The sequence below is a fragment of the Pituophis catenifer genome, unplaced genomic scaffold, assembly GCF_029215685.1.
Source record: "Pituophis catenifer annectens isolate HBS135680 unplaced genomic scaffold, rPitCat1.0.hap2 SCAF_2, whole genome shotgun sequence".
Classification (NCBI taxonomy): domain Eukaryota; kingdom Metazoa; phylum Chordata; class Lepidosauria; order Squamata; family Colubridae; genus Pituophis; species Pituophis catenifer.
The window spans coordinates 103819703-103844973 of NW_027256882.1; the positions used below are offsets into that span (position 1 = coordinate 103819703).

At 38.3% G+C, this 25271-nt stretch overlaps 1 protein-coding gene across 1 annotated transcript in view; it reads left to right on the forward strand.

Annotated features, from left to right (window-relative positions):
• Positions 1 to 25271, forward strand: part of FSTL4 (follistatin like 4) — a 447062-nt gene that overhangs the window by 146294 nt on the left and 275497 nt on the right. The window lies entirely within an intron of this gene.

Here is a 25271-nt window from a genome sequence, read left to right on the forward strand (position 1 = left end):
ATATATATATATATATATATATATATATATATTTGTTTATGTAAATACACACACACACACACACACATATATATATATACATACGTGTGTGTGTGTGTGTGTGTGTGTGTGTATGTGTATATATTTATGTGTGTTTTCTACAGCTAGGGCTGTAGAAAAATCTTGGTTACATAGGAAAAACCTAGCTAAAAGAAAAACACATATAAAACCTACGAAAAAGTAAGATAATAGATATTGTACCTTTACAGAGAGGATACATGAGATGTGGGTGTGGCTTACTGATGATGGCTAACAAGCCAGAAATAGATCTATATAAGTCTCTCACTAATCAGCATAGGGCAGCATAAGGCCTGCTGGCTGCCAGAAGAAAAAAGCCCAGAATCGAGTGTATGTGACTCCACTGAGCTAGGGCTGTAGAAAAATCTTGGTTACGTAGGAAAAACCTGGCTAAAAGAAAAACCATGAAGGTATTCTTATTTTTCCTATAATCATGTCAACTTTTAGAACTCTACATTTCTTTCTTTTCTCCAATTATGATGGTCAGAACAAATTGATTACATTTTTCTATACTTAGTCTAAGAATGTATTTATAAGGGAAGCTGGACAAAAGCAAGTTTTCCCCTATTTTATAGGATTATGAGTTTAATTTGGCTGAATTCTGGGTCAAACTGGGGTAGTTGAAGCTATTCTGTCTGTGTGTGTGTGTGTGTGTGTGTGCAGGCACATGTGTATGTGTGAGTGAAAAGTAGTTCCCTCTGAAATATTGACAATTCCCAAGTTCATGAGCAATTTGTTGCTTTGGAGGAATCCAGAAGGATAGCAAGTCTCTCTGGGAAATAAGGCTGTGTTGCTTTCACTTTGGATGCAATTTGGATGCATAGTTACAATTAACATGCAGTTGTTTAGAAAGCTGAAATATGAAAACAATGAATATGGCAATTAGAGAAATTTAGGAAGCCTTCCACTTGACTTTCTGCTATTTTTCCCTTGCTGCAAACTTATTAATAACACCCCCAAATAATTGACTCATTAGATCTACAATTAAGCAAGGGAAGACAATCCTCTAACGTTTCTACCTGCTTATGTTGTAAATGTTGTTATAGTTTTTCAGCCATCATGGGCTTTTCTAAACTGCTGTCTGAGCATTTGAAAATGAAAAGAATTCACTCTTACAAAGCAGAGGAAGTCTATATATAATCTCTAAATGTATCCAGCTGGCAATTTCAGCTGTGTGAAAAAGTATTAAAAAATTGAAGTTAGATGGAACTGTTGAAGTCAAAGGAAGTTCTGGAAAACCATGAAAAACCTTTGCTAGAACTGTCTGAAAGGTCAGATTTGCAAAATGATCACTACAAATTACCTACTCAGACCTTTAGCAGGCACTGGTGTAGTAGTAGTTTACAGTACAATGTTGCTTATACAATAATGGCTGAATGGGAGAGTCACCACAAAGAATGCTTTTGTCCACTGTTATGAGTCACTATCTAACATATGTCAAAAACCCAACCAACAACCTCCCTCACCCAATGCACACACACAGACACACGCACACACACAAACACACAACTTGATAAAATCAGTATTTTGATAATCCAGAAAAGTTTTGGAACGAAGTATTTGGAGCTGATGAAACAAAACTGAGCTGTCCAGCGATAACACATAGAATACATTTCTATGGAAAAAAAGGGTGACACATTTAAAGAAAGTATTACTAAACTCAGGGATAGCTCTACTGTGCTTTGGGATAGCGTGGCAACCAGTGGCATAAGAAATATTGTATGGATAGAGGGAAGAATGGATCCAACTAATTATAAAACCTAATGTTCCATAATCAGTGAAGAAATTGAAGCTGAAAAAAAGATTGACTTAGTTCAGCAAGTCTTAAATATATCTCCAGCTCAACCATGAGGAATTTACAGAAAAAGGGCTTCTCAAATTGACTAAAAGTTTTAGAGTCCAATATCTCTGATATCCTTACTGTTGGATTCATTAACATACAATGGCTGGCATTGCAAATATTTATTTCAAATACTATAGCCTGTGTCTGCAAGATCTAATTGAATGTAGCATTTGTTGATTTGGGAGTGCTGAAAAATAATAACACAAAAGAAAACAACTCAGATTGAAATAATAATTACCAAAATCCTTGAAGGAAATACTTCAGAAAGAAGAGAGAGGGGACGGAGGGAGGGGGAGGGGGGGAGAGAGAGATGATAAGATAGACAGACAGATGATAGACAGACATGCATTTTTGTATCTTTGATAAACTGATTGATATGTAAACAAGGAGATTTAATTTGTTTATGTGTATCAGAGGAAATTGTTTCATTTTGAACCTGTCTTCTAATCTTTAAATGTTTTTGTTGAGTGTTACAAGAGTGCCTTCCATCAACTAAAAGAATGGATTTGTAATTATAGGTTGGTAACGTAATTATAATTATTTTAGTAATTCAATATAGGCACACATTTCTCTGTGTGTTGTATTGAGGTGTCATGGGAGTACTGGAGTTTCAAGTTGTACTTTAGTGGTAATTTCAATTAATTCTACTAAACCTATTTCCATAAATGTATAATCAGTGCAAAACTCATTGAGATTTACCTTCTTATAATAAGATATATGAATGAATATTATTCTTTAAAAATGTCCAGCTACTTATTGTAGCTTAACTTTTAAATACAACCAATTTATTTAAATTATTAAAAGTGCCCAAAATTAAGGTTAGAACTGCATTTCCTTGTTAACCTTCAGACATATTCTGTGGATCCATAATGGTCAGCAGTTTGTGCATCAATTCATTTTCTTGTTAGAGCCAAGTACCCATTAGTCAGTAAGAATATATCAGAATAAGTGCAGTCAGAGCCAAAGGAATTTACAACAGTGTAGGGCAGTTGAAAGTAATTGAATTTTAATCTGGGGAATGGAATCATATGGTGCCTCCTACTCTTAAGCAATTTGTCATAAATATGCATTTGCAAGAGTAATAATTGTACAAGCTATATTTGTATATAAAATTATAGTTGTCAAATGTCTAAGAAATCTAATTCTGAAAGTCTATTAATTTCACTTCTTACACCTTCCCTATTTTGCATATCTATGGGTCTATTTAAAATGCCTTTAATTGCAGAGTATTCCTGAAAGAGCTATTGGAAATGGAAAAGACTGAGATAAGAACGAGTTAAGAGTTAATCTTGTAGCATGTTGATTTATGTCAAGTAATTATATCCTACCTGCCCATCATCAACTTTGAGAGAACTCATAATAAATATTTATTAAAATATAACATTTATTGTTCCAGAAGGAAAAAATGCAAAGTACTAGCAGAAGAAAAAAACTCCTTGTCACAACAATAAGAAAATATCTTAAAATTGAGAAACAACTGTCCATTTAAATAGCATGTAAACATTCCACACCAAAGTCTTTCCCCAATTTCAAAGAAATAGCTATTGAGAATGGGAAACGGTTTTCTTCTGAAAAAAAAAGTTTAAGAATAAAGGTCTTATCTCAAGATTCAATGAAATGGCTTGGGGGAGGTTGAGGGTTACAGAAGAACATCTTCAGATGGGTACATTTTTTCCAGAAAGAATGATTGTTGAAATATCCCTGTCCCAAACTATTCCAAGGTTTAAGAGTCATCATTTGTGTTTTGAATCTACCAAAAAAGAATTGAAAGCCAGTGCAGCTGTTCCACAGGAAGTAATGTTCAACTCATCAGTGGATTAACTGTATAATTGCATAGAATTGCCTTCAAAAGTTAGTGCTCTATCACTGGAGATTGGACAACTATTTGTCTGAAATGGTATAGGACTGTGATGGCGAACCTATGGCACGCATGCCAGAAGTGGCACACAGAGCCATTTCTTCTGGCACGCCAGCTATCGCCCATTTCTCTTCCAGGTTCCAGCAGGTTCTGCCAGGTTTTTGGCATGTATGCGCATGCGCCAGCCAGCTGTTCTTTGCGCATGCGGGAGCACCGGAAACCGGAAGAGCATGTGGGTGCTGGGAAGCTGAGCTTCCGGTTTCCGGTGCGCACACTGCCATTTGGGCACTCAGTGCCGAAAAGGTTTGCCAACACTGGTATAGGATCTCTTTCTTGAGCAGAGGGATGGACTAGAAGACCTCAAAGGTTTCTTCCATTGTTCTGTTATTTAACAAACAAGGGAAGCAATTTATAACTAAGGAGAAATTTCTTGAAAGAACAATTAATCAGTGGAATGATTTGCCTCCAGAAGTTCTGGGTGCATCTACACTGGAAGTTTTAAAGAAGAGACTGGACAACCATTTGTCTAAAATGCTATAGGATTTCCTGCCTGAGAAGGTTAGACTAGAAGACCTCCAAGGTCCCTTCCAACTCTGTTGTTCTGTTCTGTTCTGTTCTGTTCTGTTCTGTTCTGTTCTGTTCTGTTCTGTTCAGAACTATTGCATTCCAAATCAATTGTAGAGTCCAAATATTCTTTTTAGGTAAACTAGTCCAAAATGAGTGATGTAACTTAAATGATCTGACATTGCAACCAGATGATAGAATCATGACATAAGGATTTCGGTAAAACAACACAAGTTCTAATGTATAAATTCTTATATGTGTCAGACTTGATATTGCCTGATAGAAGGCCATGAAATTTTTAAAGTCTTGGGGTTTTCTGGAGTCAACATAGGAATATAGGAATCCCCCAACACCAAAATGTGGGGGTTCTGTACCACCATCCTGGAGACCACCTTCAGGTGAATTCCTGCTGAGTAGCAAAGTGATTGGTACACTAGGAATCCAAATCTTGTCTCTGTATCCCAATATTAAATATATGAACTCACATCCCAATATCTCAGGAACAGAATCCCTGACCACCGATAAGGTATTACTTAGGAACCAAACCATGCCCCCAACCTAGGCATTGAGACTGAGTCCAAATCAAAAATCTAGCTAGGAGCAAAACAATATTGTCATTGTAACCTAGCCACGTTTTCATAATACATGCCACATCTGCTGCCCCATTCACACCAGATCATAGATGAACATTTTGTTGCAGACAGATCTGGCATTAAAGCATCAGTACCTGAGACCAAGGGCACTAACAGTACAGCCACTGGGCTCCCAGAATGTGCAAACTAGCAATAGCAATAGCACTTAGACTTATATACCACTTTACAATGCTTTACAGTGCTCTCTAAGTGGTTTAAAGAGTCAGCATATTGCCATCAACAAATTAGGTCCTCATTTTACCCCCCTCAGAAGGATGGAAGACTGAGTCAACCTTGAGCCTGGTGAGATTCTAACTGCCAAATTGCAGGCAGCTGGCAGTCAGCAGAAATAGCCTGCAGTACTGCACTCTAACCACTACATCACTGCAGTTTAGGTTGGAAGTTGAGATTACCACCAATCTGAAATCTTCTGTTCCCCTAAACTACCATACTTGCATATGGATTTCACACACCCTTTCTATATAATTGCAGTGCAAGTGCTTTACCCTCCAGATACCCTCTTGCTAATTCCTGAGCAGCTCAGGCTTCACCCCTATTTACCTTTCACCTCGAAATCTCCTATCTTCTGACTCTTCTCACCTGCAGTCAAGATCTCAGATTTGCAAATCAGGGAAGAAAGTTTGACTGATAATAAAACCAAATAGACTCTGTGGGCCTCGTATCTCCCAAAATGAGTAGTTTGTTTTTATAATGTTTTATTACAGTAAAACATTGAATCTAAAGAGTAGATAATATACAAACTATATTATTGTGGACTGAAATATATACATACATTTCAAGTAATAACACATAATTTTTAGACTTTTGATCTATAATGTACAAGTAAATGTAAGACCTCACAGCAATAAGTGACTAATTCAGTCATAATCCTTTCTTAGACTGTATTTTGCCTTGCATGAGATTGAAATTGAAAAGTGTAATCAGAAAAGTGTACTGTTTTAATTATTAGAATGCAGTTAAATATGATTGGTTGTTGAAGGATTTAGGATACTAACTTGATGAAATAAACCTTCAATTTGTCCAAATGGAGTTGGAATTTTGATCACCTGACCATGGGGATTCTAATACAGTCATAAATGTAAGGACTGTTTGTAAGTCACTTTTTTTTTCAATATCGTTGTAACTTTGAACAGTCGCAAAACAAATGGTTGTATCTAGGACCTACTACTTGTATCTAGGACCAGGAGTATGCAAAACATCTTGAATTCACACCATTTTAAATTACCCTTTTTTGAGTTCCAAACAGTTGTTTCATAATTCCCTGTGCCATTTTGGAAATGTTTTGTATTTGAGACAAGCTGTTCCAAGCTTTGAAATATTTCCAAAACAATTTTGCCAAACTCAAAATTCAAGATAGGATGAATCCAAAGCATTTTGAATGCTACTGATGGGAACTTATTTTGTTGATACTGAAAACACTGGAGCCATGATCTAAAAGGGAGAAATCAATGCATTGGTTTCTTCTCATGTATTTGTTGCATTGTTACTGAAATAATTGATTTCCATTTGAAAAGGAAGTCAAAACTAGAAAGGGAAATCAGAAAGGATTAGTTTATCCACATCTCTATAATCCTGCATTATACAGGATTAACTAAATTGTTGTTCAGGATGAATAGTGTTAATTCTTAATGCTCATGCACACTCAGCCTACTCAGACGTTTTTGAAAGACTTGAAGCCACTAAAATAAACATTGATAGGTGATAATGAATGTTTTCTTTGTGTATTGCATTAACACTTGCAATGAGAGATGAAACTTACTACAGGGAAAGTGGGAAAATCAAAGCAGAAAATGTTAGTCAAGGTAGGGCACTAACTGGTGTTTCTTTGAGAATATTTGTCATATTATTCAGCACCCTCATGAAATGCAAGACTTGTAATTTACAAGGAAGGATAACATTCTGACAGTATACTAGACATTAAACCAAAGCCTGGCACATTTAATTACTTATCAGAATACTACTAAAATCTTTCAATCACTTTGTTCCTGTAATGTGATTTATATGGGCCTGCTATTGAAAACAAAGCAGAAATGACAATTGATGCAGACTGCAGCCCCTGAAACGTTATAGCAATGGCCCCCAACCTTTTGGGCACCAGGGACCAGATCCATGGACAAAGATTATTCCACGACCCAGAGGGGGCGTGATTTTGTATACTGCCTGCATCTTGCAGAAGGAGATTTGCTTGTTTGCACTGCCCGGTTTCTGGCATGCTGTGGAGCTGGTCCATGGACTGGGGGTTGGGGACCCCTGTGTTATAGGGCTTAAATCTATTAAATCTATTTTGCATCATTTGTACTAATATCCCATTTGTTTCCAAGTCCAGTTTAAGATACACTGCTGGCATTAGGCTTTAACATATAAACAGCTTGGGATAAAGCTGTCTAAAAGGCCTCCCCTTCAGATAGCTTGATAGATGGCTATAGTCAGTCACTATAATAGCCCACCAAACTTTAAGGTGAACAGTGAGGTCCTATTGTCTGGTTTCTGAAAGATCAGAGAGAGAGATGGGCAAGCTAACTCTTTTGTTAACTTTAAAAAGATGTTACAACAGACTACAAATCAAGTAATTAAATGAAGACTAAAATAAGTATTTTGGCATATTGAGCTTTTTATATTTCTTTCTTATATTGCTTCCTTAGTTGAGAACTTGTTCCTCAGCTTACTTATGCATTAACTATTTGTTGCTTTTATGGTATAATAATTCATTTTATCAATAAAGACTGTGAATCATTTCAAGAAATAAGTTAAAATAATTTGGTTGATAGGCTGAACCCTCTAAAAAATCTTATCCATCTATCTTCACTTCCATAGGAAGCTGAGAATAAAAAAATTTGCATGCATTTTGGTACTTCATAGAATCAAGCATTGCTGGTAGTTTAGCAGTTTTGTCTCATGTACTGAAGAGGTTAAACATTCATGAAACAATTTTATTTCTGTTCTTCCTGCAATGTTAAATATGGGAATTAACACTATTGGTATAGCAACATGTTATAATTAACCTACTCTAGCTATGGAAATTTATACCTATAAGTATCTCCCTGTGACTTAGACATATATTCATATGAATAACTTTTATTAAGGCTGGACTTATTGCTAAGTAAATATATTTTGGTTTCCTCTATTTGTCATTGGACAGATTTAAAAATGTATTGTTACTTGTAGCTGTGTGGGTATATGCATGAACCATTACAGATCGAATAATGTGAAAGAGTTTTGTGATTATGTCATAGCAGTTCAAACAAAATAAGTAATGTAAGGCCTGAGTAAACAGCATTATAGACGTCTTTAAGTCTGGTTGAAATTTTAAAAACCAATTGAACTACTGTATTTTCCCGAAAATAAGACCCTGTCTTATATTTTTTTGAACCCTGAAATAAGTGCTTGGCCTTATTGACATGTGCTCAAAAGCCCGATTGGGCTTATTGTCAGGGAATGTCTTATTTTGGGAGAAACAGGGTATCATATTGGGCCTACCCTGAAAGCTTAAAAATGGATCAGGAAAAAAGATACTCGGGTCTGTTATTTGACAAGTCATACCATTACTGAATTCAAAGCTGAAGATGACTTTTGAAGGTAGTTATCACACATGTTTATACATGTATGTGTATATATACACACACACAAACACACACATACATATACATGCATACATGCATACCTTATATATTTTCATTGTTGCTTTGAATGATGATAAATTGGTCATTTTGAAAAGGTTCATTGGTTTCCTATTTGAAAATTAAAATATGCTTAGGATATTTTTATTTGCCAAATTTCTTCTTATAGATTGAAATATTCTTTCAGCCCAGAGGTGGGTTTCAGCAGGTTGTGACCAGTTCTGGAGAACCGGTAGTGGAAATTTTGAGTAGTTTGGAGAAATTCTGTAGTAAAAATTAGTAGTAAAAATTCTGATTGGCCCCACCCCCATCTATTCTCTGCCTCCCAAGTCCCAGCTGATCGGGAGGAAATGGGGATTTTGCAGTAACCTTTCCCTGGGATGGGGTGGGAATGGAGATTTTACAGTATTCTTCCCCTGCCAGGCCCACCAAGCCATGCCCGCCAAGTCATGCCCGCCAAGCCATGCCCACCAAGCCACATCCACCAAGCCACACCCACAGAACCGGTAGTAAAAAAAATTGAAATGTATGTATATGAATTCATTGGAAAATATATGTATGAACTTCAACTGACAACCACAACTGAGCCCAAAATTTCTGTTGCTAAGTGAAACATTTGTTAAGTTAGTTTTGCCCCATTTAAGACCACAATGAGTAAGTGAATCACTGCAGTTGTTAAAAGTAGAGATTCTCAGTCATCCAAGTCATGGTTGTCCCAAAGGTGCTTTTTCACAAGGCAACTGGACTTTCTTTCTTTGAAGATGTTTCACTTCTCATCCAAGAAGCTTCTTCAGCTCAGACAGGATAGTGAGGAATGGAAGGATTTATATTCCTTGCAGACAGCTGGTCATTTGCATACTTTTAGAGGGTCATTCTTTTGACCTGAAGAAGCTTCTTGGATGAGAAGCAAAATGTCTTCAAAGAAAAACCAAGAAAATCCAGTTGCTTAGTGAAAAAGCAGGTTTGAGACACTGCAGTTCTTAAGTTACTAACATCGTTGTTAAGTGAATCTGGCTTCCCTATTGACTTTGCTTGTCAGAAGGTCATAAAAGGTGATTGCATGACCCCAGGTCACCACTGTAACTGTCATAAACATGAGCCAGTTGCCAAGCATCTCAATTTCAATCATGTGAATATGGGATGCTGCCACAGTCATGAGTGTGAAAAATGGTGATAAGTCATTTTTTTTCAGTGCTGTTGTATCTTGGAATTGTCCCAAAATGAACTGTTGTAAGTCAAGGACTACCTTTACCAATATATATTCTTGTTTGAATATAATTTTAGAACAAAAGAGAGTGAGGGTTTCTTGTATATATTTTTTCAAATGTACCATTTTTTAGTTACAAAATGCAGTACAAGAATTCTAAAATGTGTAGGGTTTTATATACATGGATCTTTCAGATCCTTCTGTATACAGTAGCAGTGAGTCTAGCATTGGAAGATGATATGAAAATTCTGATTGACCCAAATTTTCATCCACCCTTAAAAATATCTCTTCCATGGCAGCTGAAAAATGCAATCTTAGAATGAAGATGTAAAATGAAAGACATTTTTGTTTCTCTGATACTGTTTTAAAAAAAAATAAGATGACCTGTATTTTATCCCACTCCCATCCAAATTCAAAAGCCTTATATCAGCCTAATTTGATAGTTTGAGCTAAAGATAAACTGAGACTTAATTAACTTCCATTATTGCTTATCAATTCAGAAATCAATCCAAAATGCATTGTTGCTGAATTTTTTGCTTTCATTTTGATAGTTGTACCCTACAAGTAGTACTTGGTTAATGACCATTCATTCATTCAAGGTTGTGACAATGCTGAACAAGTGGTACTTACAACCAATCCTCAAAGTTCCTATGCAGCATCCCCATAGTAATGTGATCATGATTTGGATGCTTGACAACTATTTCACACATATGATGGTTGCAAAGTTCTGTGGTCATGCTATTACCATCCGTGATTTTCCCTGCTAGATTTCCCCACGTAAACTCAATGTGAAAATTGGCAGCAGAGGTTGTAGGTCTCTTCTGTGAATCACTCCCACTGCTTTGTCTCTCTGAGATGCATGCTATGCTCTATATAGCACATGTCTGCCTCCAGAATTCTCCCCCACCTACACTCTGCAACATACACATACCTGACTGGCTGCATTTGCTCTGGGCTACAGCAGCTCTTCCCCCACCTAGTCATACTTGTATGGTGCCATACTATCCAGCTGTCCCACCTGTTTGGCTGCACTCCATAGTATTCACCCATTTTGACTTCCTACAAGCTTCCCCAATAACTTTGCTTGTTGGAAACAGTAGAAAGGTGGAAGCTGTGGTCACATAAATTACTGATCCATTATCATCTTTTAACGATGACAATGGGAATTTGCCATCATTAAGCAACATGGTCCTATGATGTCACACTTTACAATTACATTGTTTAGTGACAGAAATTCCAGTTCCAATTCCCATTGTAACCTGAAGACTTCCTGTATTCATTTTATTTATTTTTAAAGACTAATGTTTTCAACAATCAGTGCTATTACCCATCTGAGCAAATGTATCAAATTGGAACCAAAAATGATGGAAAAATGATGGAAAAGATGGAAAACTTCTTTAACTCCATTCTGAAATATAAAATTATTCCTTTGTGATAGTGGTGTTTCATGTGAATTTCAGATTATTTGTTACCAATACTGAAAAGCTACTCAGTCTCCCTGATCATCTCATGTGGAATATATTGGTTATGACAAATGTGCAATATCCAGTGTAACAGGCTTTCAAAACCAGGAAGATTGTTGTCGCTCCTCATTAGATTAGGAGTAATGCAATTGGTGGTAGTTTTTGTTCACAAACACTTTTTTTAAAAAAAATTCTAAAGTAATCATATCAAGGTCCACAAAAGCTGATGTTTATTAAATTCTATACTACTCAGAAAAATGCAGCATCATCCTTTGTGCACTTCATTAAATATATTTGGATGGCAATATGAAAGGGCAATTTTTGAACGATGAATATGAATGCAAATTCCATTATTTAAGTCAGTTTTGTACCAGAACAGCCAGTATGTTAACTCAAAGTTACAAGAACCACCTGTATTAATACAATTATTATTTTGCCCAGAGATCAATACAAGAGATTATCTCTGTCCCATATTCTGTCTTTCTCTGAATATTTTTTTTATTCTGTATTCACTATATAGTTACCCAGTTGCAGAGTTTTTTCAAGTGAAAAAAGAAATGTACAACAGAGCAAAAAAGGAGAATAGAATGAAACATATTTATTTAAATTTATTATAGATGTCTGTCCACCTTCAATGGACTCAGGGTGCTAGACAAAACAATCCACAAAAACAGATAAAATCAGCCCAAACTAAACAATCCAAAATGATACAGATTAAACAAAACAGAACATGTCCCCCTGCCCTCCAGAGTACAAACAATATATTGACTCCAAGGCTAGGGCTAAAGCCAGGTTTTAAGAGTTTTCTGGAACCTCAGGAGAGAGGGCACAGTCCTTATCCTTGGGGTGATGTTCCTCCAGAGGGGAGGGGGCCTGATGGACAAGCAAACATGCTTCCTGCTCTCACGAAATAATATTTAATAGAGAGGACCTGGAACATATTAAATCTGCCAGAACATTTTAACTGGACAGAAACAATTAGAAATGAGTGGTCCCTCAGTTACCCAGACCTTATGCCATATAGGATTTTGGAGGTAGTAGCTAGCATCTTGAGTTGCCCACAGAAATCAAATGGCAACCAATATAGCTCACATAGTAATGGTGACACATGAGCACGCTGTCAAGCAACCATTATTGTTCATGTTGCTGCATTTTGAACCAGATGTAGCTTCCAGATGGTCTTCAAGAGCAGACCTATGTAGAGCATATTATAATAATCCAGTTGTGAGTAATCAGGGCATGAATTTAGTTTTTACAAACAAGGAGATTGTTCTTTAACAAAGAGAGGAAAGTCCTGATTGAAATCATTTCAAGGCCAGCAAATTTTTGGCACTGACAACTTGCTTATTTCTGCTGTTGCTACAGCAATTTCTTCACATTTGGGGGGGGGTTCTTACCAATGAAAGAAAATGATTAGGATTGGCAAGACTGACAGAACTATAACAGGAGAAGACTAAGATTGCATGACTGGATGAATCAAAGACAGTACTGGAAGGAGCTATCAGTGGTTGCATTAGACAGATGAGGCTGGTGAATATTTGGCCATATAGACCATGGGTAATAAGACCAACTTAATGGTCCTAGTTAGTCACAGAACAATTCATTACAAAGAGTAAGCAAGTCAAAGGGAACGTTTTCTGCTGATATCATTTCTAGGGGAATTTAGCTTTTAATTGTTGGTTGGAAGTACTGTATTTTCCTAGATCTGACAAAAGATGGGCACTTTTATTAGAACTGATGAATGATATAGGTTTGTGTATGCATTTATTTATGCAGAAAATCTATAGTTTTGTTCAGTAAAAAGCAAGATGTCTCTACAATAATGGATAGAAAAGTTATTAGATAGGAGAAATGAATATCTGAGCAGCAGGAGCCAATGTTATTCAAGAGACCAAAAATAAAGGCTATTTATTATTTTATTATATTTTATTCAGTTTAGACACTGCCTGACTCCAACTGGGAGGTGGACCAAAGTAATGTAAAAAACAATACCAACCAAAGCAAGATAGCATTTATAAACAACATATAAATAGAAAATAAAAACATTATTTCTTTCACCCCAAGCTGGCAGAACAACAACAACAAAAAAGTTTTTTTTTGGGGGGGGGGATGTCCTCAGGGTAGGAATTGTACAAATGTCAGGGGAAACTTCATTCCAGAGGGCAGGTCTTCCATTTGGATGATAGTTTTCCTCAGTTTGAAAAGATAACACTGCTTAATTGAGGAGACCATACCATACCCACCATGCCACCCTGTACTGAAATGGTAGAAAACATAGAAGACAGACATTTTCACAAAAGCTAAGCCCTGGTGCCATGAAGAGCTTTATAGCAGCATCTTGAATCGCACTTGGAACAAACTGGCAACCAGTGCAGCTCAAAGCAGAGGTGTCACATTGGCATACTGAGTCATACCCATCCTTTCCCACTGCCACTCTATTCTGGATTAGCTGAAGCTTCAGAATGGGCATCAACAGTAGAAGAGTAATCAATATTTCAGATGACAAAGGCATGAGAGACTCTCTGAAAGGCTTCCAAATCCAAGAAAGAGCACAACTGGTGTATCAGATGGAGGTGAGTGAAGATCCCAGTAGCTGCAGCTGCTATCCATTCTTTGATAGGAGGTGTGAGTTCAAGATTCTTGAGTTTAAACCTTTTGGAAAGTTAGATTAAAAACATCTCAGGTCAAAGACTGGATGGAAATAGGAGCTCTATAACACAGTGAAGGAGACCCTTAGTGCTAATACTGAACTGAAAAAGGTAACAAATGCTTAGTAGTTCCTCCTATTTAAATTTTGTAGTCTGTTTTTATATGCCATGATAAAAACATGGTTTATAAGTAGGCCTTGATGTGGCTAAGTGCTTATTAGTTCACTGTCACTGTATTTAGCTTTAATTAGTTGTGAAATTGGCCTTGCTTAATGAATGGCTCAGCTGAACCAAATCCAACCAAAAAAACTTGCATAGGTTAGGCATGCAAATATTTTTATGTCAGTTGACAGAAATTGTTTCAGTGTAAAGAGTCAAGGGATAACGAACAGAACTGATAAGACTGATCAGTAGGACCCATAACTGTAATTGCTGGAAAATTCCTCAAAAAACTTTAAATACTTAAGACAATGTCATGAAGAAAGATCACTTTGGGATCTTGTGGGCATCTGTTTGGAAACCAGCAAACAAGTACATTTACAGTGGTACAGATGTCATCAATAACTGAACATTAATATTTAGAATGTGTCAGAAGAATGCATTGTCAACATAAACATTTAAACATTTATTGTGTACCACAAACTGAAAGCCTTGGATTCAAATTATATGGGGGAAAAGAGGATGGAAGAACCAGTTAGATCAGGGCTGTCAAACTCGATTTCAGTGAGGGCCACATCAGGGTTGTGTTTGATCTCAGGGGGCTGGGGTGGGCTTGGCCAGGGTGGGTGTGGCCAGCTTGATGTGTTTCATGTCGGGGGCGCCTGTGGCCTGAACGCTCTGCCAGAGAAAATGAGCTCCTGAACTCCATTTTCAGTCACAACAGCCTCCTGCAGCCCTCTGCCAGCAAAAACAGAGCCTCCTGAGCTTTGTTTTTGCTGGCAGAGGGATGCAGGAGGCCATCGCTGCCAAAAACAGAGCTCAGGAAGGCCACGTGCGGCCCTCCCGAGCTCCATTTTCACTAGCAGAGGCACCGCGGGCTGGACCTTTGCTGTTTCCAGGGTGGCCCTGCGGGCCAGATTTAAGCACCCCGTGATCTGGATTCAGTCTGCAGGCCTTCAGTTTGACACCCCTGGTTTCATTAGTTTTTTCATTTGGATATTTTCTGAAATATATAAATTGAAATAGCATTATTTCCCTTCTGTCTTCTTACTCTAATTTATCCTAAGGTTTATTTATTTGATATCATGAAATGAAGAACTTAAACTACATTCTGTCATGCATCCTACTGCAATATATACAGACCACACAGATATGTTCAAGCAGAAACACTATAATTTGCTCCCAAAGAGAAGGTTCCATTAACATAGTGCAAGAGGCTACTGTGCAATATAATTTCTCAAGACAGGTTTCTGTGGACTATCAGGAAGATGATCCCACTGCCATTATGTAATGTTCAGTAGCCTATGTGTGTGTGAGAGAGACTGCAAAGATCAATGGTTACTGCCATCATCTCATTCAGATAAAGTTCTCTTGTACAATGTTCTGTGACTGACCCTCCTCCTCCTTTTGCCTCCTCACAGGGCAAAGAAATTGCTTAAAACTATATCTTCCTGCTCTGTTTTTCCTCCACAGCATAGTGCTTCTCTACAAATGCTAATTGCAAGTTAAGAAGCTCAGTTCTATGACCTTAATTAGTTGATTAGAATCTGCTGCCTGAAACTGGCCAGACCTTAATCAGTTTTAATTGAAGGCTGGGGGATTTTTGGGGTGTGGGGGCTCCTAAAAGGCTTGCCACTGCAGCCACCATTAGGCAAACAGCCAGTATTTTGCAAATCTTAAATTAAGTGTCAATACACAAATTATCAGCATACAGCTGTATCAGAATTACACCCACTCTGGTGTGTGTTGTCAGGTACACAAAATTTGGTTGTAAATGAATGCTTTAGTTAGAAAATGATTTTTATCATTTATTACCATCATATTGGGTCACTAACGGAGGTAGTTGCTAAAGGAGGAGTGACTGTATTAGCGTTTAGATGGTTGCATTGCCAATATGAAATTTAGACATTAGGAATTATTCACAACTTATGAACATTGGCACATAGTGCTCACAATTTAGTTACAGCTTTTTGAAGACTTCTAGCAAGTGGGTTGAAGTAGTCAATTGTTAGTTATTTTGCTCACTTTATTTTTTAAAAAAATGCATTTAGAGTACAGCATGAAATGGGCATTCTGTTTGGAGAAATGTGGAAAGAGTTATCTGATCAGTGAGGGCTTTTAGCAAATACCAAGTTGCATTGTATCTTTGGATGAACAGAACTTTTTCTATGAGGTGTTCTGATTATTGGGCATTCTTTCCCTCAATAGCAATGGCAAAGAACATTTTGAAGGGAGAAAAATGATGAACGACTCCAGTACTACAATTGCAGACAGTTGGAAAAGGTCAGGAAGCACATCAGAGTTCAATTACCTCCAAATTATCTGGTACAGAACTTTTGATATCCTCATCTTCTCACAAAGGCAGGTCCAGGCACTAAAAATAGCAATGCCTTTATCATGTTCTATATAAATGAACAGATTCATCACAAAAAAAGAAGCAATATATTTGGCTTTACCCAGGGTGGCTATTATCAAGATTTTAAATATATTTTCCTCTTTAGAAACTACAAAACACATTGAGGTTTCTGCTAAGCACCATTTTTTTTCCTTCTAAAGTAGCATTGCTTCAATGTGTTATTGATTGTTCTGCTTAAGAGAGGAAGCTTTAAAAAAATTGATCAGTTTTCTATTTGTGCATCGCAGTCCTGAAATCACGTCTTGTCCACACTTATCCAAATTCAAGTGCTGACCTTGGCAGAAGCAGAAGTTTCAGGAATAAAAATAGTGTAAATGTTCGGCATATGTTCTGGAAAACACTAATTTAGTCATTCTCCTATTGGAATTGGAAGTAAAAAGGATTTTATATCAGTTATCATCATCATCATCATCATCATCATCATCATCATCATCATCATCATTTTAGCCATTGTCTATCCACTGCAGTATGAAGGCCTCTTCTGCATGTTTCCAACCAATATAGTCCTGAGCTTTTTTTTTTTTTTTTTGCCAATTGAGCCTTCAATACTTGTTGACGTCATCGATCCTAAAACCGTTGTTTTAGGTCTCTTTGGTGGATGCTTCTTATTAAGAGGGATCCATTCTATGACTGCCTTGGTCCACCTGCCATCAGTTCTTCTTGCCATATGACTAGCCCATTTCCATTTCAATTCTTTTACTCTCTTGATGATATCCTATACTTTTGTTTGTTCTCTAATCCATGCGCAGGTCTTTCTATCTTGTCTTGTAATGCCGAGCGTCTTGTAATGCCGAGCGTATCTTTCCATGGCTCTTTGCATCACTTGTAGCTTTTGTTTCAATTGTGAGGTTACTGTCTATGTTTCACTGGCATATGTTAGAGCAGGTAGCACACACTGATTGAAAACTTTCCTCTTCAGGCATAGCGGGAAGTATGAGTGTGATATTTTTCACTGGAGTGAGAAAGTTATTTGAAAATTACCTTACAGTTTAATGCTTACTTACACAAACACCTTCATGTATTTATCTGTAATTTAGAAGTTTTTCTCCCTCCGTAAGTGACTGCCATGTCTGAAAATAGGATGCCAGATTTGTCAAACAAGCAAGCAAAAAATTAGAAGCTACTCACAAAGCACCCCAGAACAAAATTTTAATTCAGAGCAGAATCAGATGGGGGCTAAGGAGGGACGTACTGTTCAAACTAAATGGGCTTTTATTCACACCACTAAAGTGGACTCAGAACTACAATTTGTGGCCAGTATAGAGTGCTGTGAGAAGTATTTTCTCCGAAAATATCTGGTCTCTTTTTGTATGGTTTATAATATGTCCGCACAAGAGCTTATTCATAAAAGAAAATGGTCCAGTCATCAAGGGACTACAGGTAGTCCTTGGCTTATGTCCATTTCTTCAGTGACCGTTCAAAGTTACAGCAGCACTGAAAAAAACAGCTGTACAACCAGTCCCCAAATTTCCAGCCATCAAGCAAACCTGCACTCATGTGTTCAAATTCTGACACTTGGGTGCTCAAATCATGATTATGACATCTCAAGAAGCCATTTGCAATCTTCCCTGCCAGTTTCCCATAAGCAAAGTTAATAGGGAAGCAAGTAGGGAAGGTTGCAAGTCACTCCAATAAGTTGCTCCTTCCTGCAGGTCTTGCCCATCCACCTCCTTCAGCCTCTTCTGTCCCTTCTCATTCTCCCCCACTCACATACGACCTGCTCTGAGTCTCCCAAACCCTCCTCCAGCCACCTGTGGTTGGCTCTCTGAGGGCCCCCCATCCTTCCCCACCACCTTGGCACCTCCAGACTCCTTACCTGGGACACCCACCAATTCCCACTTAACAACCTTCTGATCTTGACTTTGCAATGGCAACTGGAATTTCTGGGATTGCCATAGCTATGTAATGCAGTCACATGACACAATGCTTAACAACTGCACTGCAGGTAATCCTCTGTTTACAACTAATCACTTAATGACCATTTGAATTTACAAGAGACTCAGGGGAAAATTACTTATGACTCAGCCTTCAAGTTATAACTGCCTCACTTGCCCCATGGTCACGTGATCACATTTAGGGCACTTGGCAATCTGCTTGAATTTACAACCACTTGTCAAGCGTCCTGTGATCCAGTGGTGGGTTGCCCCCAGTTTGCACCGGTTCTATAGAACTGGTAGTAAAATCGGTGGGAGGCCCTGCCCATTGCCCCTGATGTCATGAAAATGCTTCTGTGCATGCACAAAAGCTTCTGCACGAGCGAAGCGAGCACGCGTGCGTGGCCCTGTTGCGAACCAGTAGTAAAGGTAAGTAGAACCCACCCCTGTTGCGATCATGTGATTGCCATTTGCAATCTTCTCTGCTGACTTCTCCAGAAGCCGGCAGGCAGCTCTCATCTGTGGAAGAATTTCCTGGCCCCTGCATGCATGGGAAAAGATTCCTGTGGTGATGGGGGCTTCTGGATGCAAGCTTCTTTTTTTCAGCCCAGCATTGGAGTTGTCCCTTTCCTCACATAGAAGGGAATGCCAGGACTGGACTGGAGAAAAAGAGCTTGCATCCTGAAGATCTGAAGTTCTTTCCAGCCTTTCTACCATTGAGAGACATCTTGTTCGCTAGCTTCCCAGCCAGAAACTTAACATGATATTTCTAAGCAACAGAAAGGGTCTCCCTACCGCCCACATTAAAAAACAATGCAAGAGCTAGTCTTCTTATTTATTTATTTTATTTATTTGTCAAGCATGTATAAGATAACAGATAAAAGTATAAACATGATTATGAATACAGGAAATGGATACGAATAAATGGGAACAGTAGGACAGGGATGGTAGCCCCATTGGTACGCTTATGCACGCCCCTTACAGACCTCTTAGGAATGGGGTGAAGTCAACAGTAGACAGTCTAAGGTTAAAGTTATGGGGATTTGGGGATGAAACCACAGAGTCAGATAGTGCATTCCAGGCATTGACCACTCTGTTGCTTTGTCTCACTGTAGTTTTGAAAGCTAAAAAAAAAAAAGCTGCTTTCTACTGTTGCATTTGCTACAACAGCATCTGCCTAGAAAGTTAGCAAATGCTATGATTCCATAGAGTAGTGTAGAGAAGGGATGAAAACTGGCATGCTGGGCTGGAGAAAGGAAGCTCGGATATTTGGGATCTGAACTTCCTTTCTCTGGCCCAGTGTGGAACTTCCCTTTCACAAATGGAGGAGAGAGGAAACGCCATGCCGAGTGGAGAGCCAAACTTCCTTTCCTTTCCCTGCCTTTCTCCAGCCCAGGACAAGAATTGCTTTCTGTGCACAGAGGAGAGCTGCCTGCCCTCTTTCAGCAGACAGCTTTCTTTCTCTGTTCACCTATGAACTACAATTGGAAAGACTGGGATTGTGATCACTGAATGACTTGCAGTCAAATTCTGGGTCCAGTTGTGGTCAGAAATCAAAGAATATCTTATTTCATTCCAGCAAACCCAGACCAAACTTTTTGGTTACCGAGGACTACCTGTACAGCACCCTGATATTCATGATGGGATTAGGGCATCCAGAAAAGTCTAAGCCTGAAATTGTCTCCTATATGAATAACAGTAACAGAGTTGGAAGGGACCTTGGAGGTCATCTAGTCCAACCCCCTGCTCACACAGGAGACCTGTACTAGGGATTTGAACCGCCAAACTGCCAACTTTTCTGATCGACAAGCTCAGTGTCTTAGCCACTGACCCACCTAGTCAGGCTACCGTTTATCAAAACTTAATTTATCATGCTGGGAATATAAATTCAAAGGGGGCACATATGCACAGATTGTCTAAACTCATGTTGAGCAAGATTTTTGTAAATGTGGGTTCTAAAGAGATTAGGAAATTGGAAGCTGATAAACTTTTAATTATGTAGAAGGGAGCTATGAATAATCTGATCGCCACGTGGCTTTGTACCAAGTGCGGCATGTTCCTGCTAATTAAACAAGCATCTGTTTTCTTCCGAACTTACTCTTTTAATGTTGGTGCCGAAATCATGATTGTTACATGTGTCATGATGTGTGTCATAAATAATATATGCTGTTACCAACAGGGAGTCTTGTTGTAGAAGTGGTACTTTAAAATAATTGTCTACTCCCAGCTAAATATTTTGAGGTTTTGAATAATTTAGTAGTCAGGAAAAATAAACCAAGGTAGGAGAGAGAAAACAGTTATTTAATTTTCAGAAAAAGAAGTATGGTCAAGAATTGAAAAAATATAAGAAGAAGAGGAAGAAGAAGAGGAAGAGAGACTAAAATCTGTGATAATGGCAAGTGCTTAAAAAGCAAATAGGCAGTCCTAATAAACAAGCTATTACATCCTAAAAGGCTATGTAATTAGCATTATCAGCTAAGACTTTGTCTGTTGCATCTGCTCCTTGGTTTAAACTGCACAATAATCTCAAAACCTTTTGTTTCTTCATTAAATCCTACAACAATATATGAATGAAGTAAAGATTAAGATTGTTAGAAGTAAAAGAAAGAAACTTTATGTGGGTTTGTTTATCCAAGGTTAAAATACAACATGTTTCCATAAAGTTCTGGTAATCCTTTACAGACTTTTTGCTGATATCAGAGCTGAAATAGTGATGATTTATGGATGGGTTATGGGAAGAAGAGATATTTTTTGTAAGGGGTGAAGAGTAATGTTTTTTATACCTGTGATGAAGATTGGAAGTCATTTCTTTAAATGTTTTTTTTAATCTTTCCCTTTTGATTTTCTTGCAAGTTTTTATTCCCCCCCCTCTCTCTCTCTGAGTTTAGTTTGTATTTGCTTTTACTATTGTAATCAAAGTCTGTAATATAAATTATTTCTTTTGAAAAAAAATAAATTCAATTAATGGTGTACAAAATACCAATTCCTCTTTCAAAACCACAAACAATGTGATGATTTGGTCAGTGTGCAAAAAAAAAAAAAAAAAAAAAAGAGTAACATAGCTTAAAAATAAAATAACGTAATATTCAACCAAGCCGTTCTTTTCTTGTATATGAAAGCATTGCAAGGTAGGTCTCTGCAACAGTATTTTGAGCTCTGAAATGGATGCAACAGGACAACTTAATAGATTAATCAAACCCAAAGGAACATGCTAAGCTTGTTTTAAAAAGAACCCTGAGAATAACAACAGTATTAAAATGAATAGACTACTGTGATTAGTCTGTGATTGAAGAGAAAGGAAACTAAACAAAAGAAAACTGAAAACCTAGCTTGAATCTTGGAACTAAGTGGGCATAAAGTGGGAAAGCCTTAAAATATATATTTTAAAGATAGATGATCTGATTAAAAGCTATTCAGCACAAATGCTAATTTTCAAGGAGCATGCAAAGTGGAAATCTGAGGAGCAAATTTAAATTTTAAATGCTGGAGAATACTGAAAGCCTCAGAGCTGCTGATTAAATTAATGTCTTAGAAACAAACTGTCTATCTCCTGTCTGAGTCCACTTAATCCCCAACTTTATAGATGTTTGAGTTATTTTACTTTATTTGGTGGGGGGGGGAGCCTGAGTTAATGTACATTCAGAGGAAACATTGCTAGAGATGTCTGGGAATCAGATGGATACTGTTTAAAATCAGTTCCCAACAGGAGATCTGCCTCATCAGCTGGTAAAATTCAAGGGCTGCCCTTCCTCTGCCTGTCTGCGTGTTGCATTAAAGTCGTGTTTACTCAGAGGTACATTAAGCCCTCATGTTTAAGATGATCTGTCTGAAGGCTTCTTTTCTGATGTGCAGAAAAATAATCTGACACGCTGATGCTTGACATATGGCATTAATAAATACTTCATGAGTTTCACCTATCAGAAGCTTGGCTTCTGACAAATACCTTTGCTAGAGGACAGTTAAAAGTGTGCAGAATTTAAATTTAAAGCTCTGGATTTTGGAAAGGATGACGATTATGACCTTCTCATACAGGATCTCTCTGAGAAGAAAACCTTGAGTCATCATGCAGAGCCCAGTCTGTGATTAAAGAGTGGTAAAACTGAAGAGCCAATAGTAGCAGTCAATTCACACAGACAGGATGCAATTATCAGTGATATTCACTGATGATAGTATACCCTTAAGAATGGACAGCTGATTGGGTAGTTTATACATACACACACACACACGTGTGTGTGTTTCAGTGGGTTTCAACTAGTGTTACAACTGGTTCTCTTCACGCACATGCTTTGTGCGTGCTCCGCGCAAGTGCATTGCATTCAGAACAGTTGAGGCGCGGCAATCCACTCTGCAACGCCTATCAGCTGGGCTAAAAATGAATGAATATAGATAGATATAGCGCAGGGGAGGGCAGGACGACTCAGATGATGGTCAGAGTGAACCGGTTCGCTCTCAGGTCACCATTGCTGCTACCAGCTTGCCCAAACCAGGTAGAAACCCACCACTGGTGTGTGTGTGTGTGTGTGTGTGTGTGTGTGTGTGTGTGTGTGTACTTTTCACACATCTTCAGTGGGAAAACAGAAAAGATTATTAGCACCTCTTTCTCTCTCTGCTCTGTTTTCTGTGAAAGCAGACATACAAATCCATTAACACTAATTTAGGGGGAATCAATCATCCATTCAAGCTGATGGCTTCCAGGTGAGGCTTCAAAATGATGGCTTACCTTAATACATAATTATAGTTTATACTTTAGGTACTTTACTCATTAGCTGAGATCATATATTTCCCCTTATTTTACCAGAAAAGAAATCACAAAGGGTTTTTCTATGGAAAATTACCATTTCCACATTCTACTTCATACTCTATCATGAACTATTGTATACACTATAAAATTGTCATGATCAATAATAATGTGCTTTGTTTTTATATATGTGTGCTGCGTTTCCGCAACACACACACACACACACACACACACACACACACACACACCAGGGGTGAAATCCAGCCGGTTCTATCCAGCTCGGGTGAACTGGTTGCGGGAGGCTCCGCCCACCCATGTGGACATCATGATGTCGCTTTTTCACAACATTTTAAGCCTCTGTGCATGTGCAGATGATGATGCACGTGAGTGGAGCGAACTGGTTCACATTGGTGAACTAGTAGGGAAGTTAAGTAAATTTCACCCCTGACACACACACACACACACACACACACACACACACACACTCACTTACTGGGATCCCAAAGGGGCTTTTTGAAGAGGAAACTTGAAAAAGAGGCCTCTTGAAAAAGCACCTTTGGGACAACCTGACCTGGATGACTGAGAATATCCATAGACATTTTACTTACTGGCATGTATCTAATGCAGCTTGTCAACAACGTCAGTCAGTCAGTCAGTCAGTCAGTCTGTCTGTCTGTCTGTCTGTCTGTCTGTCTGTCTGTCTATCATCTTCTTAGCTGCTCACCTCCCTCATAGAGGGACAACTAAAATCCTACTGACTGGTTAGATTTTTCATTATAGGGCTGTGATGGCGAACCTATGGCACACGTGCCAGAGGTGACACGCAGAGCCCTCTCTGTATGCACGCGCACTGTTGCTAGCTGCTCTTCTGGTTTCCAGTGCGCACATGCCCGCCAGCCAGCTGGTCTTCAGGTACTGGAGTGCCTGAAAATGGCCTAAAAATGCACAAAAAACAGGCTGGTTTCGGGCCCTTTTGGGCTGCTTTTCATGCCATTTTTCAGGCTGCTTTTCAGGCCATTTTCTGGCAGTTTATGGTCTGGAAACAGCCTGAAAAACAACCTGAAAATGGCACCAAACCCAGCCAAAACTGCCCAAAAAATAGACACGTGCGTGCCAGCCAGCTGGTCTTCGGGTTTTTGGTGCTCCGGTGCACGCAAAGACTAGCTGGCCAGCATGCATCAGTGTGCCGAAAACTCAAAGACCAACTGGCTGGCACATACATGCGCACCGGCCAGCTGTTCTTCAGGTTTCCAGCACTCTGGCACATGCACATGCATGTGCACGCACATTCTGGTTTGGGCACTCGGTACCGAAAAGGTTCGCCATCACTGTTATAGGGGCTCCAGTAATTTATCACTGGATATGTTTCCTTTGCAGGAACCTTTTATGAGAACACTGAGGGGCATTTGGGATTGTCTGAGGAAAGAGAACAATGGAAGAGTGTGTTCTGGGGCCAGCTTTTGCTTGTGTGAATTTTATTAATGTGACTCCATTATGAATGGTCCACTATGCTGAGGTAGATTGAGAAGCTTTCTGCATGTACTGAACCATGATGCATGTTGTCTTCTGTTAAAATCATCACTTAGGCTTTCCTACATCCTACTTGAAAGAAGCATTTTCAATCAGCACATGAATGTTTATTTCAAGTGAAATGACATTGCCATATACTGTTCTAAAATTGGAAGAAGATATCCTAAAATCAAAAAGACTTACATTTTCTTCAGTATTCAGTGAATATTTGTGAGTATTTATTGATGAATAAAAATATTAGAAACATAATATATAAGACACTATCCATTCTGTTATTTTATTGAGTTTGTTCTGCCTTCCAGTTTAATATATAGAATGTCTAACATCATTTATACCAAGAATATAAATACTGTAAATTTAGTTTGTTTAAATACATCACTGGCCTGTATATGAACCAAGAATGACGAAGCTTATAATTGAAATGTATATGCCACCTGACTTCCAGCAACACTGTGGGCAGGCATGTTCTTTAGCAGTTACATAAAGAATTTTCTTTGTATGTTGATGTAATGGTATGTAGAGGTGGCATTCAGCAGGTTCTGACCAGTTCTGCAGAACCGGTAGCAGAAATTTTGAGTAGTTCAGAGAACGGGTAAATATCACCTCTGACTGGCCCATCTATTCTCTGCCTCCCAAGTCCCAGC